We start from the raw sequence: 12,460 nt of genomic DNA on the forward strand, positions 1-12,460 counted from the left end.
TTTCGTCAGTTCCTCCCTCATGCGCCTGTAATTACCTTTATTTAACTGTAAAACCTTTACATCTGATTCTACCTTCTTTCTTTCAAATTGCAGACTGAATTCTACCATATTATGATCACTGCTTCCTAAGTGTTCCCTTACTTTAAGATCTTTTATCAATTCTGGCTCATTACATAACACTAAGTCCAGAATAGCCTGTTCCCTCGTGGGCTCCATCACAAGCTGTTCCAAAAAGCCATCCTGTAAACATTCAATGAATTCCCTTTCTTTGGGTCCACTGGCAACATTATTTACCCAGTCCACCTGCATATTGAAGTCCCCCATGATCACTGTGACCTTGCCTTTCTGACATGCCCTTTCTATTTCGTGGTGCATTTTGTGCCCCTGGTCCTGACCACTGTCAGGAGGCCTGTACATAACTCCCATTCTGTTTTTTTTTTGCCTTTGTGGTTCCTCAACTCTACCCACACAGACTCCACATCATCTGACCCTATGTCGTTTAGTGCTATTGATTTAATTTCATTTCTAATTAACAAGGCAACCCCGCCCCCTCTACCCACCACTCTGTCTTTTCGATAGGTTGTAAATCCCTGGATGTTTAACTGCCAGTCCTGAACCCCCTGCAACCACGTCTCTGTGATGCCTACCACATCATACCTGCCAGTCACAATCTGGGCCACAAGCTCATCTACCTTGTTCCGTACACTACGGGCATTTAAATATAGCACCTTTAATTCCCTATTGACTGTCCCTTTTTGTTTTCTTAGTGTGGTGGACCTTGGTTTACTGAGCCTTTCCATACACTGTGTCATATTTTGCGAGATGGGGACTATCGTAACCTCTCCTGAGCTCTGTCTTTTCGTGATTTTTTGTAATCCTAATCAGCTACGCTTCCCACTGATTCCTTCACCTCTTGGTTCCCTGACTTTCCCTTCCCCCCCAATCTCTAGTTTAAAGTCCTATTGATCTAGGAAATTGCTGCCAACTCCCCTCCATCAGCATTTGATCGCTGGTCAATCAACCAGAGTCCTATTAAGAAAATCAGAGGAAAGGAAACTGACTGAGTGAATGGGCAGGGAAATGATTTTCAATCACGGAAAGGAGTGTGGTATAAGTCTTTTCCTGAAATTAACAGAGTAACAATTGGGCAGAATGGAATTCAAGGATTCAAGTTAACTACAACAATAACTGGTGTGCATTAGCGCCTTTCACGCACATAATCGTCCCCAGCCACTTTACCAGCGCATTGCAATGAAAAAATAGACATGGCGACAGATAAGGCGAAGTGAGGGCAGATTTGGATTTGGATTTGGATTTTGTTTATTGTCGCGCATACCGAGGTACAGTGAAGAGTATTTTTTCTGCGAGCAGCTCAACAGATCATTAAGTACATCAAAAGAAAAGAAATACATAATAGGGCAACACAAGGTACACAATGTAACTACACAAACACCAGCTTTGTGTGTAACATAGAGGAGTGTAGTGTTAATCAGATCAGTCAATAAGAGGATCGTTTAGGGAAACAGTGGGAAGAAACTGTTTTTGAGTCTGTTCGTGCGTTTTCTCAGACTTTTGTATATGCTGCCCGATGGAAGAAGTTGGAAGAGTGAGTAAGCCGGGTGGGAGGACTCTTTGAATATGCTGACTGCTTTCCCCAGGCAGCTAGAGCTGTAGATAGAGTCAATCAATGGGAGGCAGGTTCCTGTGATGGACTGGGCTGTGTTCACGACTCTTTGAAGTTTCTTGTGGTCTTGGGCCGAGCAGTTGCCATTACACGCCGTGATAGGACGCTTTTTATGGTGCGTCTGGAAACGTTGGTAAGAGTTAAGGTGGACATGGCGAAATTCCTTAGTTTCCTGAAGAAGTATGGGCGCTGTTGTGCTTGGTTGATGGTAGCATCGACGTGGGTGGACCAGGACAGATTTTTGGAGATGTGTACCCCAAGGAATTTGAAGCTGTAAACCATCTCCACCTCTGCCCGGTTGATGCTGACAAGAGTGTGTACAATACTTTGCTTCCTGAAGTCACTGAGCAGCTCTTTAGTTTTGCCAGCATTGTTGTCGCTGCACCACTCCACTCGGTCCTCTATCACCCTCCTGTATTCTGACTCATTATTCGAGATCCTGTCCACTGTGGTCGTATCGTCAGCTATCCTGTAGATGGAGTTGGAATCAAATTTTGCCACGCAGTTGTGTGTGTACAGGGAGCACATTTGTGTGTGTACAGGGACGTAGTCATGTGTGTACAGGGACAGACAACATCTTGGTTGACGAGGTTGGTTTAAGGCGTGTTTTAAAGGAGAAAATCGAAGTGGGAAAATGAAAAGTACAGAGCTTGAATTCCAGAGCTTCAGACCTGATCAACACCAGCAGTGGGGAGTACTTACACTACCGCTGTCAGAAGGTCACAATTGAATTAGCTCACAGGTCTCCGAAAACTGATGGTACAGAATGGTGAGTAAGGTCCTGGAAGGGGCTACTGGTCAATGTGTGTGCCGCAAACTAGGATGACGTCGAGTTCATCGAAAAGGCAATGTCAGAAATTCCCGACCATGACTCCCATAATTGATCATGGTCAATTAATTTAATGGTGTCCTGCACCCGAAAGAAGACAGGTCCAGTCCCAAATCAGGGGCAAAATCAGGGACGGCTTCATGCCCGTGTTCATGGCTGGCACGCTGGTACAGCGGCGACACGGTGGTACAGTGTTTAGCACTGCTTTCTCAATGCGCTAGGGACCCGAGTTCAATTTCAGCTTTGTGTCACTAACTGTGTGAATGTTTTACATTCTCCAGTATCGTTGTGGTTTTCCTTCGTGTGCTCCGGTTATCGCACACAGTCCAAATATGTACTGGTTGGATGGATTGACCATGATCAATTACCCGTTGGTGTCCAGGGATGTGCGGGTTAGGTTATGGGAATAATGCTGAGCCAAATGCAACTCGATGTTGCGCAGAAGGCACACCAGACCAAGACAAGCAATGGTGGGTTGTTCCCAGGTGTGGAAGACAACTGTGAGCGGTGTCAGGGGATCCGGCTAGCCACTTCGCCATGTTCTGGTCCAACCCAAGACTGAGCAGATTCTGGACAATATTCTTCGATGCCAAGTTCGTAGGGGTTAAGATGGAGCCATGCCCATTCGTGGCGGTGTTCTAGGTATCACAGCAACGTGAACTCTTCGAGATGGGGGAGGGGGAGACCCTGGCCTTTGCCTCGCTGAGAGCCAGGCGACGACTCCTACTCCGATGGAGATAAACAACCGGGTCTAAGGCCAGTCTAAGACTGTCTGGCTGATCTGGCCGAATTCCTGAGGCCAGTTATAATCAAATTTGCCATCAGAGGAAGGGTTCTACTCCAGATGGAAACAGTTCACCGCCACCTTCAAAGACCAGTTCCTGGCCAGCAGTTGTGGGGGTGGTGGGCAGGGGATAAACGAGTGAAGAGAGCGGGAAAAGGCGAAGGTGGAGGAATGTTGTATCACTATTATGTTTTTATGCAATTTGTTCAATAATTTTTAAGTTAAGCATTTCATAATGTTGCATTTTTACCATCAATATTTTCTTGTCTCTTTCCGTGAGTATTATATTGAGGTCGTTATTAGCTGGATGATCTCTTTCCGTAGCACACTCCATTCCTCTTACTCCATTTTCTTGACCGAGATCCAGAATTGCTTCATTTCTCACAGCGGAAATTTAAGGCAATTAATCATCGATGCATAAAAATCTGTTTGATACGTTCGTGATCAGAGAGTGATTTGATAAGACACTGAATATAGGAAATATTTTGCTCAGTTTATAATATCACGAGTGGCTTGAATAACCAATTGTGGCCCAGCGGTAGCCATCTGTGAGCTGGATGTTTCCTGTCCCTTCAGCCGGAACCGTACTAATGAATATTGTATCTTATCTCTCCTGAAGCACTTCTGTTTTCAAAACAAATTAATTAGCCCACGTTTGCGCTCCATCAACAACAAGATGATCTATTAATGTGCGCAATACCAAATATATAAGGAATAAAAATGCAGATTTTTGATCAACACCCATCCACATCAAATTATCCATTGAATATCCTAATTAATTAATGCATTTCACCTGAGTATTGATCCGAGGTTATCCTGGTCTGAGATTGCTGTCCAGACTCGGAACCTGTTGCTTACTGAAAACCTTTTTACTGCGTATGTTTAACATGATACCGTTTGATAATATGCAGTTGCTACAACGTGACAAATCCAAATTTTTTATTGGAATATTTTCCGTCAATTATCTGGTATATCTTCCTGTATACTATACCTTCCAGTTGCCCGCAGGGGCAATTTAGCATGGTAGTCCACCTACCCTGCACATTTTGGGGTTGTAGGGTCGAGACCCACGTAGACACGGCGAAAATGTGCAAACTCCGCCCGGTCAATGTGGCTGGTAACGACTGTGCCATGAAATCATCTTTAATATTTTGGCCATTATACATATTTATATAAAATGTATTTTTAACAGAGAAAATCTGCTATACTGCTTCACTTTGCCATAACGTTCTCGAGAATATAACAATAAATCTTCTGCCCGTAGTCAGTATGTCATTACATTTTTTGCAAGCTAGGCTGTCGGACAGAGCAGCAAAAGTGCAGCATTGCCAGTGAGAACATAGAACATAGAACAGTACAGCACAGAACAGGCCCTTCGGCCCTCGATGTTGTGCCGAGCAATGATCACCCTACTTAAACCCACGTAACCGTATACCCGTAACCCAACAATCCCCCCATTAACCTTACACTACGGGCAATTTAGCATGGCCAATCCACCTAACCCGCACATCTTTGGACTGTAAGGACTGTTTGGACTGAGAGGAATGTAAATTATTGGAGAGTTCTTCCCGATGTGTCTGGAGGGAAAATAGAGAAAGGTGTTGGTGTAACAATAATCTACAAAATCAATCACATGTGAATTCCGAATACGAACATTGGATGCAATAGTCCCCCAGTGGTGTGTAACGCACATTAAATCTGATCCCACAAACCTTGCCATGTAACAGAGCGAACATAGAACATAGAACGATACAGCGCAGTACAGGCCCTTCGGCCCACCGACATGGGAAGTCAAAAACTAAAGACCATCTAACCTACACTATGCCATTATCATCCATATGCTTATCCAATAAACTTTTAAATGCCCTCAATGTTGGCGAGTTCACTACTGTTGCAGGTAGGGCATTCCAGGGCCTCATCACTTTGCGTAAAAAACCTACCTCTGACGTCTGTCCTATATCTATTACCCCTCAATTTAAGTCTATGTCCCCTTGTGCTAGCCACCTCCATCCGCGGGAGAAGGCTCTCACTGTCCACTCTATCTAACCCTCTGATCATTTTGTATGCCTCTATTAAGTCACCTCTTAACCTTCTCTCTAACGAAAACAACCTCAAGTCCATCAGCCTTTCCTCATAAGATTTTCCCTCCATACCAGGCAACATCCTGGTAAATCTCCTCTGCACCCGTTCCAAAGCTTCCACATCCTTCCTCTAATGAGGCGACCAGAACTGTACGCAATACTCCAAATGCGGCCGTACCAGAGTTTTGTACAGCTCTGATCACATGATACAGAAAAGGACTGAACTGTTGCTTATTTGTTTAACCTGAACTAAGAGTGAAGGACAGAGAATGTCCTGCAGTGCAGCTGAGCGGTTACTTCAGACAACGATTCATTAACGTTGAGATCCGTATTCAAATCATATCCAGTATAATGTCAACAATAACCACCACGAAGGAAACGGGCTGACCCGCGAGTGGGCGTATACCTGCCCAGCTGGGGCTCGTAAGCATCGGGTAAAAAGGCCGACTCGACTGTGTAATGGAAGTATTTCGCTGCCGACCTCATGTGGCCAAAATTAAAGACGACGGTACTCCCACCGCAGAGTTTTGGGACTGAGGCTTGCCTTTTACTAAAATATATTGGAACGCCAAGTAACTTTACAAACTGAAACCAACACTGAATATGGGGAACAGGCCGACCGGATGGGCAGTTACTTGTCGTGGACCAGGAGGACGCGTATGTGCACACATGTTGACGCTGGCACAGTGGTTAGCACTGATGCCTCACAGCGGCAGGGACTCGGATTCAATTCCGGCCTTGGGCCACTGTCCATTCTCCCCTTGTCTGCTTGGGTTGCCTCCGGATTCTCTGGTTTCCTCCCACATTCCAAAGATGTGCAGGTCAGGTGAACTGGATATGATAAATTCCCTCTTAGTGCCCAGTGATGCGCGGGTTAGTCTCTGGGTCTATGGGGATAGGACAGAGCGGGCATTAGTAAAGTACACTTTTGAAGGGCCGGTAGAGACTCGAAAGGGCTTCTGCACTGTCGAAATTCCGTGATTCATCTCACTGTTAAGTGTTTACCAGCATCACTTGATTTCTTTGACACAGTTTTTTACCTTTGTCGCCATCGATTCTGTCACCATCAGTGGGAACTCTTTGCGTGCACCAGAAGGAATGGTCAAATGCAAGTCGGCAACTAATCAATTTGTGAAATGTACAAAAAACAAGCAAGTAAGTTCAAAGCAATTAAAGTTATTCAATGTTAAATGAAAAGTTCAGAAAGTTAAATTAACATAAGCCTGGATATAGACCACGACAAATAAACTTTAGAAAAATATTTTCAAAATGTTATGTTAAAATATGTAGAATACTTCTCATTCTGGAAGAAGTGACATCTCACAGACATAACATTATTTGCTAAAGGATCAACAAGGCCGTTTGTCCTTAACCACAGCGTCCTCTGTTTCTTTGTGTTTGTTTCCATATAAAAACTTGCAGTGATTTTTGTCCAGAAGATATGAGGAAGAGCTGTCCAAAATAATTAAAGTGACAGACTGAAAGTTATGGCACTAAATTAACAGTGAAGAACATTACAACAACCAATTCAACATATTTGTAAAGTGCATTCCACTGAAAGCAAACACGCAAAGGGATGTTTCAGCGTGTGACTGGGGTTATAGTTCTAAAATGACGATTATTTAAGACGGAGGTGGCTGAGAACCAATAGAGCTATTCTATATTTAACACACCACCGCTTGTGGAAATTATGTCGAGGATGATATTTCGAGGAAATGTGCAGCATTTAAAAAAGGTTACTTTAATTATCCTAAAGTTGGAAACAAATACCGTAAAGGGTATAAGGGAAAGGATAATTTCAGAAGTGCATTCAACCAAATATTCTCGATCAGCATGTTTCTCGCCGAAACAGAAATGGGATAATGCAGGACTGGTTACAATTGATAATGTTTTCCTACAAGTGGAAAAAAGGTCAGTTCGGGAATATTTAGGACACAGCCATCCGAGCAACATTAGGTTAAGATTATCTATAAACTGAAACGTAAGAAAGAATTCAGACAACCATCTAATAATGAGTGACGATTTCAGTGCGTTGGGAACATTTGATCCAAGTTCGGCATATAAATCTTTATTTTTAAAAAAAATCATGAATTTAGAGTACCCAATTCATTGTTTTCCAATTAAGGGGCCGTTTAGCGTGTTCAATCCACCTACCTTGCACATCTTTGGGTTGTGGGGGTAAAACACACACAAACACGGGGAGAAAGTGCAAACGCCACACGGACAGTGACACAGAGCCGGGATTGAACCGGGAACGTCGGCGCCCTGAGACTGCACTGCTATCACTGCGCCACCGTGCTGCCCAGCAAGTAAATCTTAAAGGCTGCCTTCAAAGAGGAGATGGGTTGCTGCATAATCGAGGTCAATTCCCACGACATGGAAATGTGGATCCAGGTAACGTTACTAAACTAGTAAACCGAATACCTCGCAAGACAGCAGGTCAATTACCGTCACGCCAGCTGAAGGAATTGAAACGTAATTAACATAACTAACCCTCACCCTAATTAAAACAGCAGAATTAGTAATGGCACTTTTGAAGATAGGGGATCATTGTAAACCTCATATAGTTCACGCATGTTCACCGTGTGTATAATTACAGAAACACGTGACGCCATAATTACAGCATTGAAGTTCTCATTCTCACCGCAACATACCTGACAGATAATGGCCCAGATACGCCTTGCCTGAGTATATACTGTCCGAATGGCAGGAAAGAACGATCAGGGCCATTGGACAGGTGGCATTGAGTCAGGATGTGGCCCTGGGAGGCCTGAATATCCACTCTACATTCCATAAAATTTGCGGACAACAGATCAAATATTGGCGATGAAAACCCTGGTTCACCTGGCGGTGAAAACTGCCCTGAGTCATTTTCTACGAAGCGACGAAGAAACACTGCGAGTAACGCATGCAATGTACCCTCCCGACGCGTCGGCAAGCGAGGCCCGGTAGCACCAGTGCTGACATAATCTTGAAGTACCTCTAATGACAGAGCTGGGCGGTGACAGGTTGTAAGATAACGGACACGCGGGAAAGGACTATTCGATATACAGGTTCCAGATGATAATATTCGTGGCTGTATTAGTTGGGCAATCAGCGTAGTGAGGTGATTAAAACTTCAGCCCGAAGGTATGCCCTATATTTTTGTGTGCCATCAGCACTGGGTAAAATGTCTAAATTGAGAAGAGCGTTAACAGCTCAAATCTGGACATCCGTGAGGCTTTCAGGGGGCTCAATTATATTGGAGCACAATGCTTAATTTCATGGCCCATTCTACTTCTCATTACCAGTGTTACGAAGACAACGGCAGTTCGAATAGAGTCATACAATGCAGTAACCGTCAGCAAAAGAGCAGCTCGTTCAGGAAACTAGATAAATTGAGATCAGATTCCAGGTGGTATGAGGTAAAAGGCTTGAGAACATAGAACTGTTCGGTAAAGGCAGGCAGAGCTTAAAAGGAGACTGAGACACCAGAAGTCATTTTCTGGTTTGCGAGATTGTACGACAGACTGAATGTGAATTTAAATATCTGAGGGAACTGCTGGCTGGACCTCAAGTGTGTAAAAGCAGTCGAGAAAAACAAATCCTCGGAGGAGTTGGTTTAAAACGTGGTGTGTATTATCCATTAGAAGTGGAACAGAAGTTCTGTTCAGCAGATTTCTTTGGAAAACCTGGAATGGATTCGGAATGCAAGCTGCGAATGGAAAGCCTTATTAGGAAATAAGATTTTAAAACATGGGAGCGGTTTAAAAACTAATGTGATGAAGAAATCAGCAGACATGAATTTCGTTTCAGAATGCAGTGGGCAGTTGACCAAAGCAGATCGAAGTACCATAAATCAGGACATTTTTGTACCAAGGGATTGTGTAGCTTCAAATTCACTTTGCCAAATGCATTCCTTTTAAGTTAATAATAATCTTTATTGTCACAAGTATACTTACATTGCAATGAAGCTACTGTGAAACCTCCCTAGTCGCCACATTCGGGTGCCTGTTTGATTACACAGAGGGAGAATTCACAATATCCAAATTACCTAACAGCACATCTTTCAGGACCAGTGGGAGGAAACCAGAGCACCCGGAGGAAACCCACGCAGACATGGGGAGAACGTGCAGACTCCGCACAGAAAGTGACCCAGCCGGACATCAAACTTACGACCCGGCGCTGTGAAGCTGCAATGCTAACCACAGTGCTACCCTGCTGTGTTTAATAGTTAAACTAAAGGGGAAGTATGTTTTGCCGTTACCTCATCTTCTAAATTTTCTTCAGAAATGAATGAATGCTCGAAGCCGGCAACAAGGCTCAAGTTCCTCTCAGAATTGGTGAACTATTCTCAAATTAATGAGGACAGTATTAAACTTATAATATTGTGTTACAAAGATGATATTGACCACAAATTAGTAAACGAGTGTTATCAGTTCAAATAATATTTGCACCTTAGGAAATCCCAGAAGCCGGAGGAAACACGCCATCTGAAATGCAATGTGCAGAGTTTCTTCAGCTTATTTGTGAGCAGCAGCTTATTGAAGTGTTCCCCAATATTACCTCTGCGCCTCAGCTGTACTTGACAATGCCTATCACAAGCTGTGAAGCAGAAAGGAATTTTTCAAAGCTATCCTTTATAAAGAACAAATTTCGGTCTACCATGACTGAAGAGCGCTTAAATTCTTTATGCATATTGTCTCTAGAAAATGACATTGCAATGAAGCTCTCATATGACAAAACTGTACGTGAATATGTTGCTAGAAAAAACAGAAAAAAGAGTGTTTTGTAAAATGTGCTTCATGTATTATGTATTCTCATAGGCGTCTAAAATAAAAGATTATATTGGCTATGGTCTTTTCTAAGTTTTATTTCATCATTCTATAATGCATCATGCATGTATATAACATTTCCCTAATTTTCATCCCCATAACTCGAAAACGATAATGCATAAGAAAATTTTATTCACACCAGTGACTTTGCCAGGTGAGATAATCCAGCACAGCAATTTTAATCAAAATCTGAGATGTAATGGTTAATTGTTTTAAAAATATGTGATCTGCCGTGTAACAACCTCATTGAAGAAGATAGCAGTGGTTACCAGACCTCCCATAGCCCACAGAATGGTCCTGCAGGGATTGTGCCAAGATGCCATTAAACTTCCCTACAGGATTCATCTGGGGCCTGCAAGAACATCTGCAAAAACAACTTCCAGATGATGTATGGGCTGTGGGTTTAAGTGCCTTTAGCCCAACTCATGCAGCGTTGCAAACGACATTGCATCCTGCCTGTCCGGGTAGACGAGGCTCTAAAGCATAGGTTGGGTCGCCGACTGCAGTCAGAAGTGTGACCATCTGCCTTTCATCACCTGGGATGGTGTTTGTCCAAGAAAACTGTTGTAGCTCGATATATTGGGCACAATTGTCGGTGTCAGCATTAAATGGCTCCAATTTACCAATGAGCTCCATTGCTCTTCTCGTGCTCGAGACCTCTCCAAACCTAGATGAAACTGGTCAGTGGATGGCACAGTGGAGCAGTGGGTAGCACTGCTGCCTCACGCTAATCCTAGCCCCGGGCCACTGTCCGTGTGGAGTTTTTACATTCCCCCCGTGTCTGTGTGGGTCTCAGCCCCACTACCCAAAGATGTGCAGGGTAGGGGGACTGGCCACGCTAAATTGCCCCTTAATTGGAAAGAAAATAAATGGGTACTCTTAATTTTAAAAAAGGAAAATCATCGGTGATGGAAAGTCGGGTTGCTGCGGAAGCTCCATTTCACCCTCATTGCCAGGGTGATAGCCGAAGGTAAGGACGTCATACGAAACCAGAGAGGCAGGATAACAACCAGGTGTATTTACTCTACTCACAATACTACAATTACAATACTCCTCAGCCCGCAGGTTCATCCTCCACGACCTGTTCCTAGATATGGGTTTAAATGTTGTGAGGTTACTTTCAATGAGGGTGGAGCTCCCCCCCCCCCCCTCCTTAGCCGCAGATTCATACATTTAGTAACTGAATACAGTCATGGGGATTCCAAAGACTGCTATAATCGGATAAAAAATCATTATAGTCTGTAAAAGTGGGGATAACTCTGTAAATGGACATGAGCTTAATAATAATAATCTTTATTGTCGCAAGTAGGCTTACTTTAACACTGCAATGAAATTATTGTGAAAATCCCCTAGTCGCCACATCCCAGTGCCTATTCGGGTGCACAGAAACAGCATTTAGAAATTAGAATGTCCAAATCACCTCACAGCACATCTTTCGGGACTTGTGGGAGAAAACCTGAGCACCCAGACTAAACACATGCAACATGAGAGAACGTACAGAATACGCACAGGCCGTAACCCTAACCCACAATTCAGTAAGTGTTAAAGCGTTGGTGGACGAAAATAAGAGTGGCCCTAGAGCTAGTGTGCTAAATTGGGGGAAGGCTAATTATAACAATATTAGGCGGGAACTGAAGAACCTAGATTGGGGGCGAATGTTTGAGTGTAAATTAACATCTGACATGAGGAAGACTTTCAAATGTCAGTTGAAAGGAATTCAGGACCGGCATGTTCCTGTGAGGAAGAAGGATAAATACACCAACTTTCGTGAACATTGGATAACGAGAGATATTGTAGGCCTTGTCAAAAAGAAAAAGTAGGCATTTTTCAGGGCGAGAAGGCTGTAAACAGACGAAGCCTGTGTGAAATATAAGGAAAGTAGGAAGGAACTTAAGCAAGGAGTCAGGAGGGCTAAAAGGGCTCACGAAAGGTAATTGGCAAATAGGGTTCACAAAAATCCCAAAACATTTTACACGTACATAAAATCAAGAGGGTAGCCAGGGAAAGGGTTGGCCCACTGAAGGACAGGGGAGGGAATCTATGTGTAGAGCCAGAGGAAATGGGTGAGGTACTAAATGAACATTTTGCATCAGTGATCACCAAAGAGAAGGAATTTGTGGATGTTGAGTCTGGAGAAGGGTGTGCAAATAGCTTGGGTCGCATTGAGATCCAAAAAGGAGAGTTGTTGGGCGTCTTGAAAAATATTAAGTTAGATAAGTCCCCAGTGCCTGATGGGACCTGCCCCAGAATACTGAAGGGGGCAGGAGA

The sequence above is a fragment of the Scyliorhinus canicula genome, chromosome 13 (assembly GCF_902713615.1).
Source record: "Scyliorhinus canicula chromosome 13, sScyCan1.1, whole genome shotgun sequence".
NCBI lineage: Eukaryota > Metazoa > Chordata > Chondrichthyes > Carcharhiniformes > Scyliorhinidae > Scyliorhinus > Scyliorhinus canicula.